We start from the raw sequence: 12,973 nt of genomic DNA, 5'->3' as shown, positions 1-12,973 counted from the left end.
TTGGGGCCCCAAGTTATGTTTCCCACTGACAGTTTATTTCAACCACTGCCAACTTATGCATTGACCATTTGCCCACTCTTCTGCCCATTAGCCAATTAAACTGCCCATCTGCCATTTATGGTTCTTGAGGGCCCCTGGGGGCCAAATGACACAAAGGGCCCCAGGCTCTGGGGGCCCCAAGTGTTAAATTACTCCAAATCCACTGTGTGCCCCAATTACTTTGTCTGCAATTGAGGAAAACATCTTTTGGCCCCTGGCTTGGCCCCCTTGGGGCCCCAAGTTATGTTGCCCACCGACAGTTTATTTTGCCCACTGCCAACTTATGCATTGACCATTTGCCCACTTTTCTGCCCATCTGCCATTTATGGCTCTGAGGGCCCCTGGGGGCCAAATGACCAAGAGGGCCCTAAGCTCTGGGGGCCCCAAGTGCCAAAGTGTTGCAGGCCCACCGGGTGCCCAATTGCTTTGTCTGTCATTGAGGAAAACAACTTTTGGCCCCTGGGCTTGGCCCCCTTGGGGCCCCAAGTTATGTTGCCCACTGTCAGTATATTTTGCCCACTGCCAATTTATGCATTGGCCATTTGCCCACTATTCTGCCCATTAGCCAATTAAACTGCCCATCTGCCATTTATGGCTCTTGAGGGCCCCTGGGGGCCAAATGACACAAAGGGCCCCAGGCTCTGGGGGCCCCAAGTGTTAAATTACTCCAAATCCACTGGGTGCCCCAATAACTTTGTCTGCAATTGAGGAAAACATCTTTTGGCCCCTGGCTTGGCCCCCTTGGGGCCCCAAGTTATGTTGCCCACCGACAGTTTAATTTGCCCACTGCCAACATATGCATTGACCATTTGCCCACTTTTCTGCCCATCTGCCATTTATGGCTCTGAGGGCCCCTGGGGGCCAAATGACCAAGAGGGCCCTAAGCTCTGGGGGCCCCAAGTGCCAAAGTGTTGCAGGCCCACCGGGTGCCCAATTGCTTTGTCTGTCATTGAGGAAAACGAATTTTGGCCCCTGGGCTTGGCCCCCTTGGGGCCCCAAGTTATGTTGCCCACCGACAGTTTATTTTGCCCACTGCCAACTTATGCATTGACCATTTGCCCACTTTTCTGCCCATCTGCCATTTATGGCTCTGAGGGCCCCTGGGGGCCAAATGACCAAGAGGGCCCTAAGCTCTGGGGGCCCCAAGTGCCAAAGTGTTGCAGGCCCACCGGGTGCCCAATTGCTTTGTCTGTCATTGAGGAAAACGAATTTTGGCCCCTGGGCTTGGCCCCCTTGGGGCCCCAAGTTATGTTGCCCACCGACAGTTTATTTTGCCCACTGCCAACTTATGCATTGACCATTTGCCCACTTTTCTGCCCATCTGCCATTTATGGCTCTGAGGGCCCCTGGGGGCCAAATGACAAAGAGGGCCCTAAGCTCTGGGGGCCCCAAGTGCCAAAGTGTTGCAGGCCCACCGGGTGCCCAATTGCTTTGTCTGTCATTGAGGAAAACAACTTTTGGCCCCTGGGCTTGGCCCCCTTGGGGCCCCAAGTTATGTTGCCCACTGTCAGTTTATTTTGCCCACTGCCAATTTATGCATTGACCATTTGCCCACTATTCTGCCCATTAGCCCATTAAACTGCCCATCTGCCATTTATGGCTCAGAGGGCCCCTGGGGGCCAAATGACACGAAGGGCCCCAGGCTCTGGGGGCCCCAAGTGCCAAATTACTCCAAGCCCACTGGTGCCCCAATTACTTTGTCTGCAATTGAGGAAAACATCTTTTGGCCCCTGGGCTTGGCCCCCTTGGGGCCCCAAGTTATGTTGCCCACCGACAGTTTATTTTGCCCACTGCCAACATATGCATTGACCATTTGCCCACTTTTCTGCCCATCTGCCATTTATGGCTCTGAGGGCCCCTGGGGGCCAAATGACCAAGAGGGCCCTAAGCTCTGGGGGCCCCAAGTGCCAAAGTGTTGCAGGCCCACCGGGTGCCCAATTGCTTTGTCTGTCATTGAGGAAAACAACTTTTGGCCCCTGGGCTTGGCCCCCTTGGGGCCCCAAGTTATGTTGCCCACTGTCAGTATATTTTGCCCACTGCCAATTTATGCATTGGCCATTTGCCCACTATTCTGCCCATTAGCCAATTAAACTGCCCATCTGCCATTTATGGCTCTTGAGGGCCCCTGGGGGCCAAATGACACAAAGGGCCCCAGGCTCTGGGGGCCCCAAGTGTTAAATTACTCCAAATCCACTGGGTGCCCCAATAACTTTGTCTGCAATTGAGGAAAACATCTTTTGGCCCCTGGCTTGGCCCCCTTGGGGCCCCAAGTTATGTTGCCCACCGACAGTTTAATTTGCCCACTGCCAACATATGCATTGACCATTTGCCCACTTTTCTGCCCATCTGCCATTTATGGCTCTGAGGGCCCCTGGGGGCCAAATGACCAAGAGGGCCCTAAGCTCTGGGGGCCCCAAGTGCCAAAGTGTTGCAGGCCCACCGGGTGCCCAATTGCTTTGTCTGTCATTGAGGAAAACGAATTTTGGCCCCTGGGCTTGGCCCCCTTGGGGCCCCAAGTTATGTTGCCCACCGACAGTTTATTTTGCCCACTGCCAACTTATGCATTGACCATTTGCCCACTTTTCTGCCCATCTGCCATTTATGGCTCTGAGGGCCCCTGGGGGCCAAATGACCAAGAGGGCCCTAAGCTCTGGGGGCCCCAAGTGCCAAAGTGTTGCAGGCCCACCGGGTGCCCAATTGCTTTGTCTGTCATTGAGGAAAACGAATTTTGGCCCCTGGGCTTGGCCCCCTTGGGGCCCCAAGTTATGTTGCCCACCGACAGTTTATTTTGCCCACTGCCAACTTATGCATTGACCATTTGCCCACTTTTCTGCCCATCTGCCATTTATGGCTCTGAGGGCCCCTGGGGGCCAAATGACAAAGAGGGCCCTAAGCTCTGGGGGCCCCAAGTGCCAAAGTGTTGCAGGCCCACCGGGTGCCCAATTGCTTTGTCTGTCATTGAGGAAAACGAATTTTGGCCCCTGGGCTTGGCCCCCTTGGGGCCCCAAGTTATGTTGCCCACTGTCAGTTTATTTTGCCCACTGCCAATTTATGCATTGACCATTTGCCCACTATTCTGCCCATTAGCCCATTAAACTGCCCATCTGCCATTTATGGCTCAGAGGGCCCCTGGGGGCCAAATGACACGAAGGGCCCCAGGCTCTGGGGGCCCCAAGTGCCAAATTACTCCAAGCCCACTGGTGCCCCAATTACTTTGTCTGCAATTGAGGAAAACATCTTTTGGCCCCTGGGCTTGGCCCCCTTGGGGCCCCAAGTTATGTTGCCCACCGACAGTTTATTTTGCCCACTGCCAACATATGCATTGACCATTTGCCCACTTTTCTGCCCATCTGCCATTTATGGCTCTGAGGGCCCCTGGGGGCCAAATGACCAAGAGGGCCCTAAGCTCTGGGGGCCCCAAGTGCCAAAGTGTTGCAGGCCCACCGGGTGCCCAATTGCTTTGTCTGTCATTGAGGAAAACAACTTTTGGCCCCTGGGCTTGGCCCCCTTGGGGCCCCAAGTTATGTTGCCCACTGTCAGTATATTTTGCCCACTGCCAATTTATGCATTGGCCATTTGCCCACTATTCTGCCCATTAGCCAATTAAACTGCCCATCTGCCATTTATGGCTCTTGAGGGCCCCTGGGGGCCAAATGACACAAAGGGCCCCAGGCTCTGGGGGCCCCAAGTGTTAAATTACTCCAAATCCACTGGGTGCCCCAATAACTTTGTCTGCAATTGAGGAAAACATCTTTTGGCCCCTGGCTTGGCCCCCTTGAGGCCCCAAGTTATGTTGCCCACCGACAGTTTAATTTGCCCACTGCCAACATATGCATTGACCATTTGCCCACTTTTCTGCCCATCTGCCATTTATGGCTCTGAGGGCCCCTGGGGGCCAAATGACCAAGAGGGCCCTAAGCTCTGGGGGCCCCAAGTGCCAAAGTGTTGCAGGCCCACCGGGTGCCCAATTGCTTTGTCTGTCATTGAGGAAAACGAATTTTGGCCCCTGGGCTTGGCCCCCTTGGGGCCCCAAGTTATGTTGCCCACCGACAGTTTATTTTGCCCACTGCCAACTTATGCATTGACCATTTGCCCACTTTTCTGCCCATCTGCCATTTATGGCTCTGAGGGCCCCTGGGGGCCAAATGACCAAGAGGGCCCTAAGCTCTGGGGGCCCCAAGTGCCAAAGTGTTGCAGGCCCACCGGGTGCCCAATTGCTTTGTCTGTCATTGAGGAAAACGAATTTTGGCCCCTGGGCTTGGCCCCCTTGGGGCCCCAAGTTATGTTGCCCACCGACAGTTTATTTTGCCCACTGCCAACTTATGCATTGACCATTTGCCCACTTTTCTGCCCATCTGCCATTTATGGCTCTGAGGGCCCCTGGGGGCCAAATGACAAAGAGGGCCCTAAGCTCTGGGGGCCCCAAGTGCCAAAGTGTTGCAGGCCCACCGGGTGCCCAATTGCTTTGTCTGTCATTGAGGAAAACAACTTTTGGCCCCTGGGCTTGGCCCCCTTGGGGCCCCAAGTTATGTTGCCCACTGTCAGTTTATTTTGCCCACTGCCAATTTATGCATTGACCATTTGCCCACTATTCTGCCCATTAGCCCATTAAACTGCCCATCTGCCATTTATGGCTCAGAGGGCCCCTGGGGGCCAAATGACACGAAGGGCCCCAGGCTCTGGGGGCCCCAAGTGCCAAATTACTCCAAGCCCACTGGTGCCCCAATTACTTTGTCTGCAATTGAGGAAAACATCTTTTGGCCCCTGGGCTTGGCCCCCTTGGGGCCCCAAGTTATGTTGCCCACCGACAGTTTATTTTGCCCACTGCCAACATATGCATTGACCATTTGCCCACTTTTCTGCCCATCTGCCATTTATGGCTCTGAGGGCCCCTGGGGGCCAAATGACCAAGAGGGCCCTAAGCTCTGGGGGCCCCAAGTGCCAAAGTGTTGCAGGCCCACCGGGTGCCCAATTGCTTTGTCTGTCATTGAGGAAAACAACTTTTGGCCCCTGGGCTTGGCCCCCTTGGGGCCCCAAGTTATGTTGCCCACTGTCAGTATATTTTGCCCACTGCCAATTTATGCATTGGCCATTTGCCCACTATTCTGCCCATTAGCCAATTAAACTGCCCATCTGCCATTTATGGCTCTTGAGGGCCCCTGGGGGCCAAATGACACAAAGGGCCCCAGGCTCTGGGGGCCCCAAGTGTTAAATTACTCCAAATCCACTGGGTGCCCCAATAACTTTGTCTGCAATTGAGGAAAACATCTTTTGGCCCCTGGCTTGGCCCCCTTGGGGCCCCAAGTTATGTTGCCCACCGACAGTTTAATTTGCCCACTGCCAACATATGCATTGACCATTTGCCCACTTTTTTGCCCATCTGCCATTTATGGCTCTGAGGGCCCCTGGGGGCCAAATGACCAAGAGGGCCCTAAGCTCTGGGGGCCCCAAGTGCCAAAGTGTTGCAGGCCCACCGGGTGCCCAATTGCTTTGTCTGTCATTGAGGAAAACGAATTTTGGCCCCTGGGCTTGGCCCCCTTGGGGCCCCAAGTTATGTTGCCCACCGACAGTTTATTTTGCCCACTGCCAACTTATGCATTGACCATTTGCCCACTTTTCTGCCCATCTGCCATTTATGGCTCTGAGGGCCCCTGGGGGCCAAATGACCAAGAGGGCCCTAAGCTCTGGGGGCCCCAAGTGCCAAAGTGTTGCAGGCCCACCGGGTGCCCAATTGCTTTGTCTGTCATTGAGGAAAACGAATTTTGGCCCCTGGGCTTGGCCCCCTTGGGGCCCCAAGTTATGTTGCCCACCGACAGTTTATTTTGCCCACTGCCAACTTATGCATTGACCATTTGCCCACTTTTCTGCCCATCTGCCATTTATGGCTCTGAGGGCCCCTGGGGGCCAAATGACCAAGAGGGCCCTAAGCTCTGGGGGCCCCAAGTGCCAAAGTGTTGCAGGCCCACCGGGTGCCCAATTGCTTTGTCTGTCATTGAGGAAAACAACTTTTGGCCCCTGGGCTTGGCCCCCTTGGGGCCCCAAGTTATGTTGCCCACTGTCAGTTTATTTTGCCCACTGCCAATTTATGCATTGACCATTTGCCCACTATTCTGCCCATTAGCCCATTAAACTGCCCATCTGCCATTTATGGCTCAGAGGGCCCCTGGGGGCCAAATGACACGAAGGGCCCCAGGCTCTGGGGGCCCCAAGTGCCAAATTACTCCAAGCCCACTGGTGCCCCAATTACTTTGTCTGCAATTGAGGAAAACATCTTTTGGCCCCTGGGCTTGGCCCCCTTGGGGCCCCAAGTTATGTTGCCCACCGACAGTTTATTTTGCCCACTGCCAACATATGCATTGACCATTTGCCCACTTTTCTGCCCATCTGCCATTTATGGCTCTGAGGGCCCCTGGGGGCCAAATGACCAAGAGGGCCCTAAGCTCTGGGGGCCCCAAGTGCCAAAGTGTTGCAGGCCCACCGGGTGCCCAATTGCTTTGTCTGTCATTGAGGAAAACAACTTTTGGCCCCTGGGCTTGGCCCCCTTGGGGCCCCAAGTTATGTTGCCCACTGTCAGTATATTTTGCCCACTGCCAATTTATGCATTGGCCATTTGCCCACTATTCTGCCCATTAGCCAATTAAACTGCCCATCTGCCATTTATGGCTCTTGAGGGCCCCTGGGGGCCAAATGACACAAAGGGCCCCAGGCTCTGGGGGCCCCAAGTGTTAAATTACTCCAAATCCACTGGGTGCCCCAATAACTTTGTCTGCAATTGAGGAAAACATCTTTTGGCCCCTGGCTTGGCCCCCTTGGGGCCCCAAGTTATGTTGCCCACCGACAGTTTAATTTGCCCACTGCCAACATATGCATTGACCATTTGCCCACTTTTCTGCCCATCTGCCATTTATGGCTCTGAGGGCCCCTGGGGGCCAAATGACCAAGAGGGCCCTAAGCTCTGGGGGCCCCAAGTGCCAAAGTGTTGCAGGCCCACCGGGTGCCCAATTGCTTTGTCTGTCATTGAGGAAAACGAATTTTGGCCCCTGGGCTTGGCCCCCTTGGGGCCCCAAGTTATGTTGCCCACCGACAGTTTATTTTGCCCACTGCCAACTTATGCATTGACCATTTGCCCACTTTTCTGCCCATCTGCCATTTATGGCTCTGAGGGCCCCTGGGGGCCAAATGACCAAGAGGGCCCTAAGCTCTGGGGGCCCCAAGTGCCAAAGTGTTGCAGGCCCACCGGGTGCCCAATTGCTTTGTCTGTCATTGAGGAAAACGAATTTTGGCCCCTGGGCTTGGCCCCCTTGGGGCCCCAAGTTATGTTGCCCACCGACAGTTTATTTTGCCCACTGCCAACTTATGCATTGACCATTTGCCCACTTTTCTGCCCATCTGCCATTTATGGCTCTGAGGGCCCCTGGGGGCCAAATGACCAAGAGGGCCCTAAGCTCTGGGGGCCCCAAGTGCCAAAGTGTTGCAGGCCCACCGGGTGCCCAATTGCTTTGTCTGTCATTGAGGAAAACAACTTTTGGCCCCTGGGCTTGGCCCCCTTGGGGCCCCAAGTTATGTTGCCCACTGTCAGTATATTTTGCCCACTGCCAATTTATGCATTGGCCATTTGCCCACTATTCTGCCCATTAGCCAATTAAACTGCCCATCTGCCATTTATGGCTCTTGAGGGCCCCTGGGGGCCAAATGACACAAAGGGCCCCAGGCTCTGGGGGCCCCAAGTGTTAAATTACTCCAAATCCACTGGGTGCCCCAATAACTTTGTCTGCAATTGAGGAAAACATCTTTTGGCCCCTGGCTTGGCCCCCTTGGGGCCCCAAGTTATGTTGCCCACCGACAGTTTATTTTGCCCACTGCCAACATATGCATTGACCATTTGCCCACTTTTCTGCCCATCTGCCATTTATGGCTCTGAGGGCCCCTGGGGGCCAAATGACCAAGAGGGCCCTAAGCTCTGGGGGCCCCAAGTGCCAAAGTGTTGCAGGCCCACCGGGTGCCCAATTGCTTTGTCTGTCATTGAGGAAAACGAATTTTGGCCCCTGGGCTTGGCCCCCTTGGGGCCCCAAGTTATGTTGCCCACCGACAGTTTATTTTGCCCACTGCCAACTATGCATTGACCATTTGCCCACTTTTCTGCCCATCTGCCATTTATGGCTCTGAGGGCCCCTGGGGGCCAAATGACCAAGAGGGCCCTAAGCTCTGGGGGCCCCAAGTGCCAAAGTGTTGCAGGCCCACCGGGTGCCCAATTGCTTTGTCTGTCATTGAGGAAAACGAATTTTGGCCCCTGGGCTTGGCCCCCTTGGGGCCCCAAGTTATGTTGCCCACCGACAGTTTATTTTGCCCACTGCCAACTTATGCATTGACCATTTGCCCACTTTTCTGCCCATCTGCCATTTATGGCTCTGAGGGCCCCTGGGGGCCAAATGACCAAGAGGGCCCTAAGCTCTGGGGGCCCCAAGTGCCAAAGTGTTGCAGGCCCACCGGGTGCCCAATTGCTTTGTCTGTCATTGAGGAAAACAACTTTTGGCCCCTGGGCTTGGCCCCCTTGGGGCCCCAAGTTATGTTGCCCACTGTCAGTATATTTTGCCCACTGCCAATTTATGCATTGGCCATTTGCCCACTATTCTGCCCATTAGCCAATTAAACTGCCCATCTGCCATTTATGGCTCTTGAGGGCCCCTGGGGGCCAAATGACACAAAGGGCCCCAGGCTCTGGGGGCCCCAAGTGTTAAATTACTCCAAATCCACTGGGTGCCCCAATAACTTTGTCTGCAATTGAGGAAAACATCTTTTGGCCCCTGGCTTGGCCCCCTTGGGGCCCCAAGTTATGTTGCCCACCGACAGTTTAATTTGCCCACTTGCCAACTTATGCATTGACCATTTGCCCACTTTTCTGCCCATCTGCCATTTATGGCTCTGAGGGCCCCTGGGGGCCAAATGACCAAGAGGGCCCTAAGCTCTGGGGGCCCCAAGTGCCAAAGTGTTGCAGGCCCACCGGGTGCCCAATTGCTTTGTCTGTCATTGAGGAAAACAACTTTTGGCCCCTGGGCTTGGCCCCCTTGGGGCCCCAAGTTATGTTGCCCACCGACAGTTTATTTTGCCCACTGCCAACTTATGCACTGACCATTTGCCCACTTTTCTGCCCATCTGCCATTTATGGCTCTGAGGGCCCCTGGGGGCCAAATGACCAAGAGGGCCCTAAGCTCTGGGGGCCCCAAGTGCCAAAGTGTTGCAGGCCCACCGGGTGCCCAATTGCTTTGTCTGTCATTGAGGAAAACAACTTTTGGCCCCTGGGCTTGGCCCCCTTGGGGCCCCAAGATATGTTGCTCACTGTCAGTTTATTTTGCCCACTGCCAATTTATGCATTGGCCATTTGCCCACTATTCTGCCCATTAGCCCATTAAACTGCCCATCTGCCATTTATGGCTCTTGAGGGCCCCTGGGGGCCAAATGACATGAAGGGCCCCAGGCTCTGGGGGCCCCAAGTGCCAAATTACTCCAAACCCACTGTGTGCCCCAATTACTTTGTCTGCAATTGAGGAAAACATCTTTTGGCCCCTGGGCTTGGCCCCCTTGGGGCCCCAAGTTATGTTGTCCACTGACAGTTTATTTTACCCACTTGCAATTTATAACCACTATTCTGGCAAATGGCGATATATTAATAGTTGTTACATAATTATTATATGGTTGTATACACACACACACTATATATATATATATGCAGATTACTTATCACTTAAATGATAGTTCTATGAATGAGACAAGGCTTTCAAAAAGAACTCTTATTTATTTATTTGTTTAAAAAAAATCAATTTGATAAAATTTCATTTTATTTAATTTGATTATAAAAATTATTACAATATAAAAACTATTTACAAAATTTAATTAAGATTAACACTAAAACAAGAATGAATAATTAATAAAACAAGAACATAAAAATAAGAACATAACAATATTAAAAACTATTTACAATTAAAAAACACAGATTAAAATACATTTTATTAAATTAATTAAATTAAAATTCGAGATCTTTTAAAAAACTAAAACCTAAAGTTTTCTCTATTTCTGTCGCCATGTCTTGTTCTGAAAGGAAGAAGAAAATTTGGTTATGCAACTGAATTCTTCATGCAGCATAAACACAGAGTCCACAATTGAACACCTACGTGGTTGCTCCTCGATCCTCCCCACATCACAAGAAATTCCTTCAATAAAACAAAGCAATGGTTTAATTTTTGGAACATTGTACCCTCACTAAGATTACACTTGTCACGTAAGACTTACCCAACAGCTCCTCGATCAGATCAGCCTCCTCCCTTGTTATAGGGGAGGGGGTTCTTTCCATATAATAGTCACATGGTGACAAGTTGAAGTCTGGGTTAAAGGGGGGGGTTGGAGGAGGAGGCGAGAAGGTGGGAAGGAATTCAGGGAAGGGGGAGAAAGACATGGGGAAATCAGGGCTAGTTGAGGTGGCAGGGGGGGGGGGTGACAGTGGGGCTGAGGGAAAAGGTGGCAGGTGGGGAGGTGACTGCGGGGCTGAGGGAAAAGGTGTCAGGTGGGGAGGTGACATTAGGCGTGGCAGGGATTTCACTTGGGGGGGGAGATGGAGTGGTGGAGGCAGCGGAGGCAGCGGAGGCATCATTTCGCTCAACTGGAAAAGCAAGAGAGAAACAGATCAGTTCAATTGCATGTGATAGGAGAGTTGTGGAGCAGCATTAAGACATCAGTAAAAAACTAGGACCTACTTCCACTTTCCTGCAGCTCCACCAAGGTCACCAGGGGGATAGCAGGTTTGCTGGATGCCAGCTCCGCCAAGGCCCTCATGGTGACCTCCCACTTCTTCTGCTTGATTATATTGTTCTTCTCATCGCTCTGAAAAAGAAAAAAATAACCTTGTTGAGTAACAGTTTCATTGAGCACAAAGAATTAAGTAAATGTCTAACACAAATTACTTACGGACACATCTTCGTGGCGTTTCTTTACATGGGCTTCGAAACACTTGTAAAAGTGGTTGCACAAGGGGCAGGTTTGTCCACCAAGGACAACCCTGCCCCTTGCCAACTTTTGCCACAACTGGCGCTCCTCCAGGTTTTTAATATAATGTGTCACCTGCAGGTGCTGCTTGAAATTAACTATCTGCTTGTGGCACAAAGGGCACTCAGATTTAGGTGTCTGGTAAAGAAAACAAAAGAGAAAGGAAATCACTTGACATGGTCAATTAAGCATGTAAAAGCAGTACAAGGACAGTGTAGATGCGTCTGCCTTAAAAATGCACAGCTAAAAGGTGAAATTCAGCTCACAAGCACATAGTTACAATGCAAAGGCCAGAGGTCAAAGTCAGCTCATATGGATGCAGGCCTGCCACTGATGCTGTAAAATACAAAGGTGAGACTGCAAACCCACATGCATTAACATCTGAGAGTGTTAAATGTGAATAAAACCTGCAAAACACACAAGCACATAGGTACAATGCAAAGGCCACAGGTCAAAGTCAGCTCAGATGGATGCAAGGCCTACAACAGATGGTGTAAAAGACAAAAGTGAGACTGCAAACCCACATGCTTCAACATCTGAGAGTGTTAAATGTGGATGGCACATGCAAAAGACACAAGCACATAGGTACAATGCAAAGGCCAGAGGTCAAAGTAAGCTCACATGGATGCAAGGCCTACAACACATGGTGTAAAAGACAAAAGTGAGACTGCAAACACACATGCTTCAACATCTGAGAGTGTTACATTTGAATGAAACCTGCAAAACTCACAAGCACATAGATACAATGCAAAGGCCAAAGGTCAAAGTCAGCTCACATGGATGCAAGGCCTACAACAGATGGTGTAAAAGACAAGAGTGAGACTGCAAAGACACATGCTTCAACATCTGAGAGTGTTAAATGTGAATGAAACCTCCAAAACTCACAAGCACATAGATACAATGCAAAGGCCAAAGGTCAAAGTCAGCTCACATGGATGCAAGGCCTACAACAGATGGTGTAAAAGACAAAAGTGAGACTGCAAACACACATGCTTCAACATCTGAGAGTGTTACATTTGAATGAAACCTGCAAAACTCACAAGCACATAGATACAATGCAAAGGCCAAAGGTCAAAGTCAGCTCACATGGATGCAAGGCCTACAACAGATGGTGTAAAAGACAAAAGTGAGACTGCAAACACACATGCTTTAACATCTGAGAGTGTTAAATGTGAATGAAACCTGCAAAACTCACAAGCACATAGTTACAATGCAAAGGCCAAAGGTCAAAGTCAGCTCACATGGATGCAAGGCCTACAACACATGGTGTAAAAGACAAAAGTGAGACTGCAAACACACATGCTTCAACATCTGAGAGTGTTACATTTAAATGAAACCTGCAAAACTCACAAGCACATAGATACAATGCAAAGGCCAAAGGTCAAAGTCAGCTCACATGGATGCAAGGCCTACAACAGATGGTGTAAAAGACAAGAGTGAGACTGCAAAGACACATGCTTCAACATCTGAGAGGGTTAAATGTGAATGAAACCTCCAAAACTCACAAGCACAGATACAATGCAAAGGCCAAAGGTCAAAGTCAGCTCACATGGATGCAAGGCCTACAACAGATGGTGTAAAAGACAAGAGTGAGACTGCAAACACACATGCTTCAACATCTGAGAGTGTTAAATGTGAATGAAACCTGCAAAACTCACAAGCACATAGATACAATGCAAAGGCCAAAGGTCAAAGTCAGCTCACATGGATGCAAGGCCTACAACAGATGGTGTAAAAGACAAGAGTGAGACTGCAAACACACATGCTTCAACATCTGAGAGTGTTACATTTGAATGAAACCTGCAAAACTCACAAGCACATAGATACAATGCAAAGGCCAAAGGTCAAAGTCAGCTCACATGGATGCAAGGCCTACAACAGATGGTGTAAAAGACAA

Source organism: Misgurnus anguillicaudatus, chromosome 10, assembly GCF_027580225.2.
Source record: "Misgurnus anguillicaudatus chromosome 10, ASM2758022v2, whole genome shotgun sequence".
NCBI lineage: Eukaryota > Metazoa > Chordata > Actinopteri > Cypriniformes > Cobitidae > Misgurnus > Misgurnus anguillicaudatus.
This window is presented reverse-complemented; position numbering follows the sequence as displayed.